The sequence below is a fragment of the Pelobates fuscus genome, chromosome 5 (assembly GCF_036172605.1).
Source record: "Pelobates fuscus isolate aPelFus1 chromosome 5, aPelFus1.pri, whole genome shotgun sequence".
In the NCBI taxonomy this organism is placed as follows: domain Eukaryota; kingdom Metazoa; phylum Chordata; class Amphibia; order Anura; family Pelobatidae; genus Pelobates; species Pelobates fuscus.
In genome coordinates this window covers 280,486,597-280,499,749 of record NC_086321.1, presented here as the reverse complement: position 1 = coordinate 280,499,749, position 13,153 = coordinate 280,486,597, and positions in this window count along the sequence as shown.

Here is a 13,153-nt window from a genome sequence, read left to right as displayed (position 1 = left end):
GGGCAAATAGCCGTATATGGAGTAAGGATCCAGCATAAGCGTAGGATAGTATAAAGGGAGCAAGTCGGTTGTGGTGTGCCGAGACCGACGATACGGTAGGCCTGTAAATAAAGAGGGCAAAAATGAATAATCAAAGATTTAATACAGTCAACAAATATATACAAATTAACCAGACATTTCCTTAAATGCATTACAGTATTTAATTCCTGGAAGAATTTTGAAGGTAGGAATCTAGGACCGAAAGTGGACACCATTTGTTGTGGGTAGGATAGTATGTTATCTCTACTGTTGGTCCGTGTTGACTCGTTTCGGAATGTGGTAGAGCCAATAGGTAATGATATATGTGTTTACGTACGTGGGATCGTTGAAGACAATGATCTGTCTGAGTGGTGGTGATGGTAGTGGATTCTCTGGCCCGAGAAAGGCATAAAAGGCAATGTGCATGGCTGGTAATGGCCGACTTGCTAGTATAATTGAATGGTTGTAGATCTAATAGGTCCGATAAGTATGAAAAGTTGGATGGCTATTGGTAGTTTTGGCCATAGGTTATCCTGTGTTGTTGAATGCCTGTAAAATATATAATTAATGGTGTGTGAGATAGTTTAAGGTGGCATAAAGAAGCAAAACCTAGGAGAAATGTTATGACACAGGTTGAGCTATGTTGTGTTCCAATGAGATTCTTTAAGCCAGGTAAAAAGCTGTGTTATGTGTTCTACAAGTATGGGATGAAAGTGCTAGATGGGATAGTGCATGCTATGCTGCATGAGTATGTCTAATCCATGATTTTGTCTCTGGAACCAAAGAGTGTCCGTGACTGTATGGGCGGCTGTAGGAAGTGTATGATGAACATGCCTGGAATATAAATGAGACAATTGTCGGCAGGGATGTATACCCCCATCTGGTACATGAAAGTGAAATGTGATAAGTGGCCAACCAAGTGAGTTCCCCAGAAATATCATGACCTTATGGATGAGTAGTGGCGTTTGTTGATGATATGACATGTGCCTAGTTGTCTCAGTAACAACAGATTGATGACCCTGACCATGATTTACCTGTAACGAGTATATACCCCTACACGCAGGATCCAGCCAAACAGAAGACAGCACAGAGGAGAGATACGTCTACCGGACCTTAGAGTGGCCGGACTCGACGTAAAGGAGAAGTACAGAGTCAGGAGCGATCCGAGGTCAAGGGCACAAAGAGACAGCGTAAACGAGAACTAGCCGGGGTCTGGTACACAGGATTCAGCAAGCCGGCAAACAGTACAGACAAGGATAAAGCGAAAACGAAGTCAGAATACAAAGCCAAGGTCAAGTACGGAGAAACACAACTGAATACAACAAGCACTAAAGGGAACTGTAGCAGAAACCACGATAGGGCAAGGAACTAAGGGAAAAGGGTAAGTATAAGTAGCCTTCAAACTAACGTGATTGGCTCCTGTCACTTCCACTCCCCCAACAGGTAAGTGTATGGGGTGATTGGCATGACAGGAGCCAATGGGAGCCTTTTTGCAATTTAGGCTCCCACTGTCTCTTTAAGAGCGCGCCCGAGAGTCACGGCGCGCTCTTAGCTGCAGGCGGGACACGTGACCGCTTCTCGCGGTCACTGCCCGCCTTCCTGTTTGAGCAGTCGGATGAGCCGCAGGACCGCGCGCGGCTTGAAGAGAGGACCGCGGCCGGCCCCCGGATAAGGTAAGTACCGCTACATTACCCCATGCCACAGCAGCTGCTACAATGGGGTAGATCTCCCAAAGGGGCTGAGGTGGTGGAAAAATTTCCAAACCTGGATGCCATGGCCAACAGCTCCAAAGCAATTGTTCCTGGTAGATCATTGCCAAACCCGTGGTAGACGCCACATCTGACCATCTGGTTGGAGAAGTGTCAGACAATCCTGGAAGGAACATGCTTTTACCATGCCAAGTGGTTAAGAAATTCCCCCCCATGTGCAGGTCTGCTGTTGCTGAGGTGTCTAGGGACATCCTCTGATCGTCATGTTGGAAGTGTGGAAAAAAGGGGAAAGTACTCTGGATGTGAAAGCATGGTCTTGTGGTATGATTGGCATGGCAAAATTAAGGAACCTGGTAGGGATTGTAGTTCCTTGCAGTTGTAAGTACTAAGCAGGAGGTAGTGATTGATGTAGTTGAGAATGTTCCCTATTTGTCTTGTGGTAACTTGCGTGTATGGATGCCGACTCAAGTCATTTGCCCAGTAATGTGATGATAGTGTCTGAGCCTTCTGTTTCTTATGGGGTACTGGGACACCCAAGTGGTCAACCAGACTAAGCTGCTGTGAGGCTTCTAGTGAAAAATATGTTATCTTTGATCAACAAGAAGTCTTCTAGATAGTGTATGACTGTAAGGCCTCTGGATATGTTATCATAACCAGCACAGAGTATCTGCGAATATCGATAGTAGGCTAATCTGTAGCTCGAAAGTTGAGCAAGGAAAAGATTGCCCAATTTATGCCATGTAAGTGCCAGTGTGTAGGGTAGATGGTAGCCGTTTACTGCGTTGATGATATTGGTCTTACTTAACCAAGCTTCAACCCATGCTTGAGTGATAGCTGTAAAGGTAGACCAATGGTGTTGTATAGTAAGAAAACTCCTCGGAGGGTATGAGGGAGTTCAGACTTGGGGTAGCGGAGGTGTGTGGTGCCAATAAGTCTATGGTTAGTCTTTGTTTAAGGGAAGATTCCTTGTGACAATACCAATGTGTTTGTGTTTGGTGCCATGCTGTAAATGGTGGAGATTGGAAGACCCCTCTGCAAATCTTGGCTATGAGTGTGTTTACAGCCAATGGTTTTGTTGTGCTGACTGTAAGTGAGGGCATGCTATATTCCTTGAAGGTGTATAGATGATACCTGTATGGGAGCCCTTTGAAGCTCCAGAGCTTTAGTAAATCTACTACAAGTCTGGAAGGGTGATGAGTCAGGAGTGTTGAAAATGTATTGGTGTGTACAGATGGTGAGTATGTTATTTGTAAGTTGTATTGGGACACATGGTTTGTCATGTGCCCTGAACCATTTGAACATATATGCAACAGTCTATATGCAATGCAACTACTCATATCAATGGTCTCTGGTATTCAGAGGTGCTGGTACCTGGAGCCTGAGAGTGCTCGTCCATTTGTTTGGGACAAACTCCCTTCTGTATGGGTACCTGCACAAATAAACATATCTACATATTCAAATGCCAACCCAACCAAGGGATGGTCAGTTCCCGATTTACCTGGAATCCCTGGATCTGACCATCACAGATACATCATCATACATATATATGCCTTGCTTCCCCAATGTGCTGGGATCATACGTGCAGGGTTAACGTCTTGTGTGTCATAAGAATTGATTGTACCAGGTAACCGAGTATCGGTTGGTGCTGGTTGTAGAGTAGCGTGAGGCCCAGCCTTGTGAGGGCTGTGGTGACCAACTCGAGATTGCCAGTCTATCAATAATTTTTTTTTTTGGGCTCATGAGTTTATGAGTGAGGCTAGCATAGCCTGGGTGTCACCTGAGTTGATGTAGCTGGGCCTTCCCCTGCCTCCGTGTTGTCCGTTGATGTATGGAGGAGTTTGAATAACTCTGCTTTCCTTGCTGTAGCAGGGTAGGGGATTTGTCACCTCCTTAGGTCAGTGGTAATGTGTGGGATCGTCCAGGATCTGATTGCTGCTGGACTAGCAACATCTCCTCTGCTTGAAGGTGTATCAATTCTAGCCGGGGTGCTAGGAAGAGGTGATTCTTCACCATCTTTTGGAGAAATACTTAAATAACAATAAAGATTGCAATTATTATTTGTACCCAGGGTTCTTGTACTGGCTTGCTAGCTAAGCCGTAAGGCGAAACGATTAGGCTTGGTGTTTTTTTTTTTTTGGTGACTGGTGAGGCCCTGCTAGTTGCCAAGTGGCTTGAGAGGCTCTATCTATGCTTGGCGCGAGGGGATTTTGTGTGGCCACTGAATATTGTGGCAGGATGTTGGCCTCTCGGTGACAGTAACCAGAAAATAGGAAGGGGAGTGACAGGTGAGGCCCTCTCTATGATACAATGCGAGGCAGCTAGCTCATGAGTGGCCCGAGGGGTGTATGCCTCCGAGTGTGAGGCGGGGTGTTGGCCTCGCGGGACCACTAACCGAAGCATAATGCAGAGAAAAAAAGGGGGTAATACCTATTGGGCCCTAGAACCCTAATTGCCAGTACACTATTACTATTCCAGGGAAGGTAAGAGATGAATAACTACGTGAGCAGGTGTATGTACCTGGTAGTATGGTATTGAACCTGACAATCCGTATAGGTTTTTAGTAGTAACTGTAACCTGAATGGATAAAACCGTATGGCATAAGGAAATATGGCATAGACCAAGCTTATCTTAATACGTACAGTATATGTGAAAAGTAAAGTGCTGTGATGTATAAATATTAATCATCGTAGCCATACTGGTTAAATATGTATCAATCTTAACCCATTAAGTGCCGTATGTACAAGTGAAAATGTGGTCTGTCCCCACCTTGTAAGTTGTATGTCCCCTTTCTAGGGGAAAGTCTGTTGTGTGAGCAGCGTGCTGTGAAAAATGTATGTGAACTATATTACCAGTTACGTATATACAGATGCGTCTGCTACTGTGTAATAATATATGTATTTATACCAGATGTTGATATAGTGCTTGCTATGTGAATTGTTGTATGTCTTATTGAATGGTAGGGGTCAGTGAACATGGTGTTGCAAAATGCAAGTGCACTGGAGATCTGCCGAGTGCCCTATAGGTGGAAGTGTAGTTGGATACTGATTGGTATGTGAAATGTTGTTTGTCTGTTGACCTATAGGTGTCAGTGTTTTGGTGTTTGTAAAACCCCATGAAAATTGTCAACGTACTTGACAGACCTGTAGGTGGCAGTGTTGATAGAACCACTGTTGGTCTTGATGTGAAATGTAAATTATTGTGAATTAAACCTGAAGTTGAACCTGTGCTGGAGTTTAATTTATGGTTTATGGTTATGTTTAAAACAATCTTATGTGTAATTTATATTGCCTGGTAAATTGTATATGACATGTGAAGACAGTTTTGCTGTTGACCAGTAGGGGTCAGAAATGCTGATTGTATGTTAAAATACCCTTTAACCCCTTAAGGACCAAACTTCTGGAATAAAAGGGGATCATTACATGTCACACATGTCATATGTCCTTAAGGGGTTAATCCTACCGTTTGACAGATAGGAGTCAGTATAAAAGCGAAAATGCTGTAGTTAGTTTGTTAGCTTATGAAGTGAAATAAAGTCTGAGAAGCCTGTAGTATACCGATTGACCAGTAGGGGTCAGCATGTAGGCGAAAATGCCGTGGTTAGTTGGTTTGTACATGAAATGCAATAATGTCTGAGAAGCCTGTAGTACACTGAATGACTGGTAGGGGTCAGTGTGTAGGTGAAAATGCAGTGGTTTATTGTTTTGTACATGAAAAGCAAAAACGTCCTAGAAGCCTATAGTACACCGAATGACTGATAGGGGTCAGTGTGTAGGTGAAAAATGCAGTGGTTTGTTGGTTTGTACATGAAATGCAATAATGTCTGAGAAGCCTGTAGTACACCGAATGAGTGATAGGGGTCAGTGTATAGGTGAAAAATGCAGTGGTTTGTTGGTTTGTACATGAAATGCAATAATGTCTGAGAAGCCTGTAGTACACCGAATAACCAGTAGGGGTCAGTGTGTAGGCGCAAATGCAGTGGTTCGTTGATTTGTACATGAAATGCGATAATGTCTAAGAAGCCTGTAGTATACCAAAAACCGGTAGGGGTCAGTGTGTAGGTGAAAATGCAGTGGTTTATTGGTTTGTACATGAAGATGCAAAAAATGTCTAAGACGCCTGTAGTACACCAAATGACCGATAGGGGTCAGTGTGTAGGTGAAAAATGCGGTGGTTGGTTGTTTTTTACATGAAATGCAATAATGTCTGAGAAGCCTGTAGTACACTGAATGACCGGTAGGGGTCAGTGTGTAGGCGAAAATGCAGTGGTTCAATGGTTTGTACATGAAATGCAATAATGTCTGAAAAGCCTGTAGTACACCGAATGACCGGTAGGGGTCAGTGTGTAGGCGAAAATGCAGTGGTTCGTTGGTTTGTACATGAAATGTGATAATGTTTAAGAAGCCTGTAGTACACCCAAAGACCAGTAGGGGGTTTAAACGAATGATATGCATGAACTTGCAATGGTTTTAGAACAGACTTAGACAAAATGCAGCCGTAAAGTGAGGACCTGACCCGTGCATGGTGCCGTGGGACTGATGCCTGGCGTAACGGGTAGGTCGACTTACGGTTTGTGAGTCACTTGGACACCATCCACGGTGATGGATTGAAGAAAGAAGGTGGTAGGCCGGAAAAGCCTGTGGCTGGATTCCTGACACAGCTCTGCTTAGAAAACCTCATGGAGTAATCAGGTAAAATGGCGTCTGGATGACCCGGAAGTGGAAATCATTCTGATGCTGACCTCAAGCGATATGAGTCAGGTAAGGGGTGTCCCTTATATAGGGGAGTGAATTAATTTAAGCCCCTCCCACAAATACAGGCCAAATGGCCTTAATACATGTTAAATATATTTCTATAATATAAGTGAACATATATGAAAATAAATAAATGAGTGAAAATCAATTAAATGGTCTTTCAAAATGGGAAAAATGTGCCACAGGTCCCCAATGATTCTCTACTTCATGTGTATTGTGTATTGTACTGCTGTGAACTTATGTGTTACAAAAAATGTTTCTGTAACATATTAACATTTCTATAACATATATATTTCTTTTGTTTCTAGTTTTATAAATCTCTCTAAATTCTATATTTTCCTTACCTCGGACTGACTGAAAAAATACTATATTATTTTCTGTCACTATAAAGCTCATATTATACATGTTAAAAGCAGTAAAGAAAAGTAATGAATTTTAACACTTATCGAGACACATGGGGATTATAGCTAAATAAAAAAAAATTCAAGGTGGACTATGATAACCATTCTGCAGTCTTAAGAACATGCACTAAAGAACTGCCTCAGGAGAAAATTGTCTATGAGACATGGACAATGTTTCTGACACACATTGAAAGAAATAAGACCTGGCAAAACAGGAAATTCACAAAACAACGGTTTTAATAGTAACATCTTTATTAATCCTGGAATTAAACAAATGCAGAATGGAGTTAACATCACAAATGTAATGGTATTTGGGAAGGGGAGGGTGTTTAAGATGCATTGCCCTCATACTTTTGCATACAAGAAGGTGTTTGCTGACCTGGAAATCATTGGCTTGCGGGTATAACAGAACAATGTACATTAGTGGTGTGATTGGCTTTCTCTAATTGGAAAGCGTGAGAGACAAATTGTAGGACATCTAAATGTCGGCATTCAAATCCTGTTCCAGGCACCAATGTAACCAAGGTTTAGAACTGGGAAACTCATGTTCAAATCCCAGTCAGATCACCTTATCAGATATATCATAAAATGTCTTTCCCAGGAACACCTATCGAATCCTCATAGATTAGAAACTCATTTGAGCAAGGCATTCAAATATCCTTTTTCTATAATTGTAAAGCACTGCAGAATATTTTGGTGCTATATAAATACTAATAACAACAATACAGTATTAACTCTGGTATGCAGATCCAGGCTCCCTAGAGGATGTTTTTAGTTAAGTCTGAAAGTTGACAAAGATTGTTGATGAGGTCAAGAGAACAGGACACAGTTTTTAAAGAGGTTGGATTTATATTCCTGAACCTGATCCCAGAGACTACATTAGTGTCACGGCACAGCCCGAGCCCTGCAGACAGCAAGGCGTGGCTGCCCCTTTAAGAAACCTGGCTGGGTTTGAACTCACAGCGCCAGCATCCCAGTCAGGTTCTCTGCCATGACATCCACCAGGGGTGCTTCAGTTTCTGTTTGCATTTTTTTCTGCTTCCTGAGCCTTTAGCTGGGTTAAGCAGCACTGATCCAACTGCAACCCTTTTCCAATTAGGGTCAGCTGCATCTAATTAGCAGGCTGTGTGTTTTGGATTTTGCCTGCTTCATGTGCTATCGCCTGCAACTGGGCTCCTGGTAAACTGTTCCATAAGTCCCCAGGTGACTGTTACAATTAGTTAGATACGGGTTTACAGTAACTTCATAACAGCTCCATGTGATTGATGCTTGTAACCATTTGTATAACTCTTGTAAATGTAAAAGAAGCATAGGAGAGGCCAAACAACTTCACATTTCCGTTGTAAAGCTCATCACTCTAATGAAACCTTACAAAACCTTCTGTGTTGTCAACAGGAATTACTACTGAAACTGCAGCATGTTATTACATGGTTGTCATCTATATTTATGCCTGTTGACATGGATCTAATCCCTCATGGCTTTTCTCAGGTGATCTGATCGTCCTTGCTGTAATAACTCAGCCTGGGATTTACAGGCTGAGCATTCGTCATAAGAGTCTTCGTATGCTAGCAGTCTGAGGGCTTCTTGGTGTAAACGTATCATTTGCCTATGATTTTCCATAAGTTACATTACTAGGGCCAGTTACTGGATTCCAACGCCATAAAACTCAAAACCTGCTGGGGTCTCTCCTAGTTACTAAAGATGTAAGGAAAGTCTGTCTTTCCAATGCTTTAAATGGTGGCATATTTCTGAAAGCTTTCAGCAACCTTCCGCACGCCAGATGTGGTGGACTACATCTCCCCTGATGCTTTGCCAACTATATAGCTGTAAGAGCATTATGGGACATGTAGAACACATCTGGAGTGCCGAAGGTTGCCAACCCCTGCCTCGGGCATTTCCTTATGATCCTCCTTATTGTCCATGAGGGACACTGAATCACTGGAACATTGCCTATTTTTTGCTGACCCATGCCCAGTAGCACCCTGTGTTTAATTGATGTGACTGAGTGCGACCCTATTCCCTTTTTATTTGGAACATTGCCTATGTCCATATTTTTTGTATTTCCAGTTGCCCTCTACGGCAAAACCATTGCTTCCTTCAGTATTCAAAAAATTGTTACATGATTGACTTAACATTCATTTATTTATATTACTAATTTCATTTCATTCTGTTTTTCAGTGTCTGGCTTCAATCCTTAAAATAATGTTTGATTCAGACCTTGTAAGTTAATATTCTCTGTTACTTCTAAATACCTCCTTACATGGACTGATGCTCAACATACTTTTCTCTCTATGGTTTAACTAAATTAATGCATTAATAAAACAAAAATCTTGGTCACCGGAGAAAAGCAAAAATTCAGTGAAAAAATAAATAAATGAAAATTAGATGAAAGCTGCAGATTGGAAACAGGGTCCTTAAAACCTACCACATATGTCTGTCCTACTCAGTACTGGACGATTACATTATAGTTTTGTCCAAACTGGAAACAATCTTAAATACTTGGCACTATAAGTAATCTGAACAGCACTGAATTTGAAAGTGTTCATTGTCAGTAAGCGCTGATGATATATATTTATTTAAATGCTTCTGCTGACATCTAGTGGTCAATTTCATGTAGTGAATATAAACCATTTCAAAGAGAAGTATGTACTTTGAGTAAATTATTTTTATTCCAAAACCAACAACTTTTGCTTCAATTAATCAAAAGCTCTGGTTGACTGAATTAATTTAAAATTCTACCACAATCAAAGATACATCCTAAGACAAAGTAGGGGCTACTTTGCCTCATGAAAGACAATATTGTTGCCAAAAATTGATTCCTCCAACGCATTCTGGCATTTCCCATCACCTATCAGTCACGACATCTACTAGCATGATGTGCAACAGATGTTAATGACATGTTATGGAACATGTATGAAAAGATCTATGAAATATTCTATGGTCTTGTGGAATCTTCCACACCCCCCATCCCCCTCCCCCCCCCATGTTGTGCACTCAACAAGAGTACACAGTTGATGATGCTCCTGATGAGTGATACAGGCCAAATATGGGGGCACCTAGGAGAATGAACACCAGATAAGTATAACTCCCTACATACTTCCCCCCTATCTGCCACCATACAGGTAAACAAAAATGCAAAGACGCCACAACTGACATTATAGCTTAAAGAGTTAACTTTAAGAGTTAAGAGGTCTTGAATTATTAAAAGGTACCTGTAGTGCAAAAACTATGGTTTTCCCAATATAAGTATTAATTATATGATCATACATGTAATATGCTAGCCACATGTCAAGAAAATGTACAAAATATTATAATATAAGTTCATGTCTTTAAACCATCTGCACTTACACCGTTTCAATATGTGTTTGTGCTTCCACAATGCTTAGGATGCCATTCGACATTATGAGGAAGTGCAAAGAAAATATATATTGGGCTAAGAAGGTAGTCCCTGAACTGGGGCATGAGATAGATAAGTTAAATGTATTTATGACCAGATCCCAAATAAATAATAATGGGACTGTTAATTATGAGTCAACCAACCACCCTAATTCTTGTTTTATTGTAGATTAGGACATGTCACAGTAGTTTGACCTATTTACGCAGTCACTCCAACTGAGTCTAAGCTTATCAAAGGAAGATATTTGAAACTGGTATAAAAATTAAAATTGTCATATCAAAGAATTAAACTGGATCTGTAGCCTGTGGACAAGAACAAAATATAAATATGCAAGGGACACCAGTCTTAAAAAACAATGTTTCTGGTATAGGGGCATCGTAGAGTATAACCACAGTGAATGATACAAGTATTGTCTCACACTTTTAAAGGAGCACTATAGGGTCAGGAACACAAACATGTATTCCTGACCCTATAGTGTTAAAACCACCATTTAGCCACCCTGGCCCCCTCTTGCCTCCCTATATATAGTAAAATATTACATGTATTCAAATCTGTAGCTGCTGGCTCTGCCCCTGTTTGCCTGTGAACTTCCCATGTCTGCTGACATCATCAGAACTGGTGGTCTGCGCCAATCACAGTGCTTCCCCATAGGATTGGCTGAGACTGTCAAGATCAAGTAAAAAAAAAAAAAAAAAGCCCTGGCCAATCAGCATCTCCTCATAGAGATGAATTGAACCTGAGGAGTGGCAAGTGGAATTATCACTAGGCTGTAATGTAAACACTGCATTTTCTTCCTCTGAAAAGACAGTGTTTACTGCAAAAAGTCTAAAGGGAATGATTCTACTCACCAAAACAAATACAATAAGCTGAAGTTGTTCTGGTGGCTATAGTGTCCCATTAAGTAAGCATAGTGATAATTCAAATCCTCTTTTTTTTTTTTATCATTCCTTAATTTCTCCAGACGATATTTTTGATATTTAGAGAGAACGAGTGAATATCATTAAAATAAAATTTGACAAATCATTATTGAAGCAGTTCATAGTTTGATTTTTTTTTAGCATGGGTTCCCTTATTGTATGTGCCTAATTTGGACAAAGCCCAGATTTCCTGATCGGTTGTCAAAATGTCTGACAGATTAGAACTTGACAAAATGATCATCAAAGGTGGAACTTATTTGTGGCATGGTAAGTTGCTTCATCCACAAAAATGTATCTATCTTTTTAACCCCTTCAGGACGGAGTCAATAGTGCACGTTCTGATCAAAACAAAACGTAAACAAAAACTGGAATTTGCACTATATGTCTGTTCACCCGTAGTTCCCCTCTTTCATATTATATGCACCCACACTTATTATATATCATTTTGTTCAGGAGAAACAGGGCTTTAATCTATCATTAACTATTCATATATGGAACATAATTTATTATGAATAAAATTTAAAAAAAAAAAAAGTGAGAAAATAAGATTTTTTTAAAAATTTGCATTTCCGTCTGACATTTTAACCCCTTCAGGACGGAGTCAATAGTGCACGTTCTGATCAAAACAAAACGTAAACAAAAACTGGTATTTGCGCTATATGTCTGTTCACCCGTAGTTCCCATCTTTCAAATTATATGCACCCACACTTATTATATATCATTTTGTTCAGGAGAAACAGGGCTTTCATTACATATCAAATATTTATATATGAAACCTAATTGATTATGAATAAAATTAAAAAAACTGTGAGAAATGTTAAATTTTTTTAAAAATTTGTAGTTCCGCCTCACATTTTAGCTGTAAATGTCATAATACTGTTAGGTTTTACTGCAAAAAAATGCACATATTTGTAATCAGCGATGTCTCACGAGTACAACAGTACCCCCCATTAACAGGTTTTATGGTGTTTTGGAAAGTTACAGGGTCAAATATAGAACGTTCCATTTTTAAATTGAAATTTGCCAGATTAGTAATGTTACCTTTGAGACGGTGTGGTAGCCCAGGAATGAGAATTACCCCCATAATGGCATACCATGTGAAAAAGTAGACAACCCAAGGTATTGAACGTGGGGTATGGTTAGTCTTTATTAGTAGCCACTTAGTCACAAACACTGGCCAAAGTTAGCGTTCATATTTGTTTTTGTGTGAAAAAAGCAAAAAACTAATATTTGGCCAGTGTTTGTGACGAAGTGGCTACTAAAAATGACTGGACATACCCCATTTGCAATACCTTGGGTTGTCTACTTTTGCAAATGGTATACCATCATGGGGGTAATTCTTATTCCTGGGCTACCATACGGTCTCAAAGGCAACATAACTAATCTGGCAAATTTCAATGTGAAAAAAATGAAATGCAAGCCTTATATGTGACTCTCTAACTTTCCAAAACACCATAAAACCTGTACATGGGGGGTACTGTTATTCTCGGGAGATTTCACTAAACACAAATATTAGTGTTTTAAAACAGTAAAACATATTACAACAATAATATAGTCCATAAAAGTGCCGTTTGTTTGTAAAAAATGCAAAAAACTTCACTTTTACTTAAAATATCATCGTTGTAATATAATTTACCAGTTTTAAACAGTAATATTTGAGTTCAGCGAAGTCTCCTGAGTAAAACAGTACCCCCTATGTACAGGTTTTATGATGTCTTGGAGAGTTACAGGGTCAAATATAGTGCTTGCGAATTAAATTCTCTGCACTTTCTCCCTGTGTTGTCAGGCATGTCAATCAAATTTTAATTAATCAAATGACATAATTATGTTAAAAGATTACTTAAATATACACGTAGAATTTTAATATATATGCATTTATAGGTATTTAAATTCTACGTGTATACTAATGTAATCTATTATGTAATTATATGTATTTATCTCTCTATATATATTTGCGGTT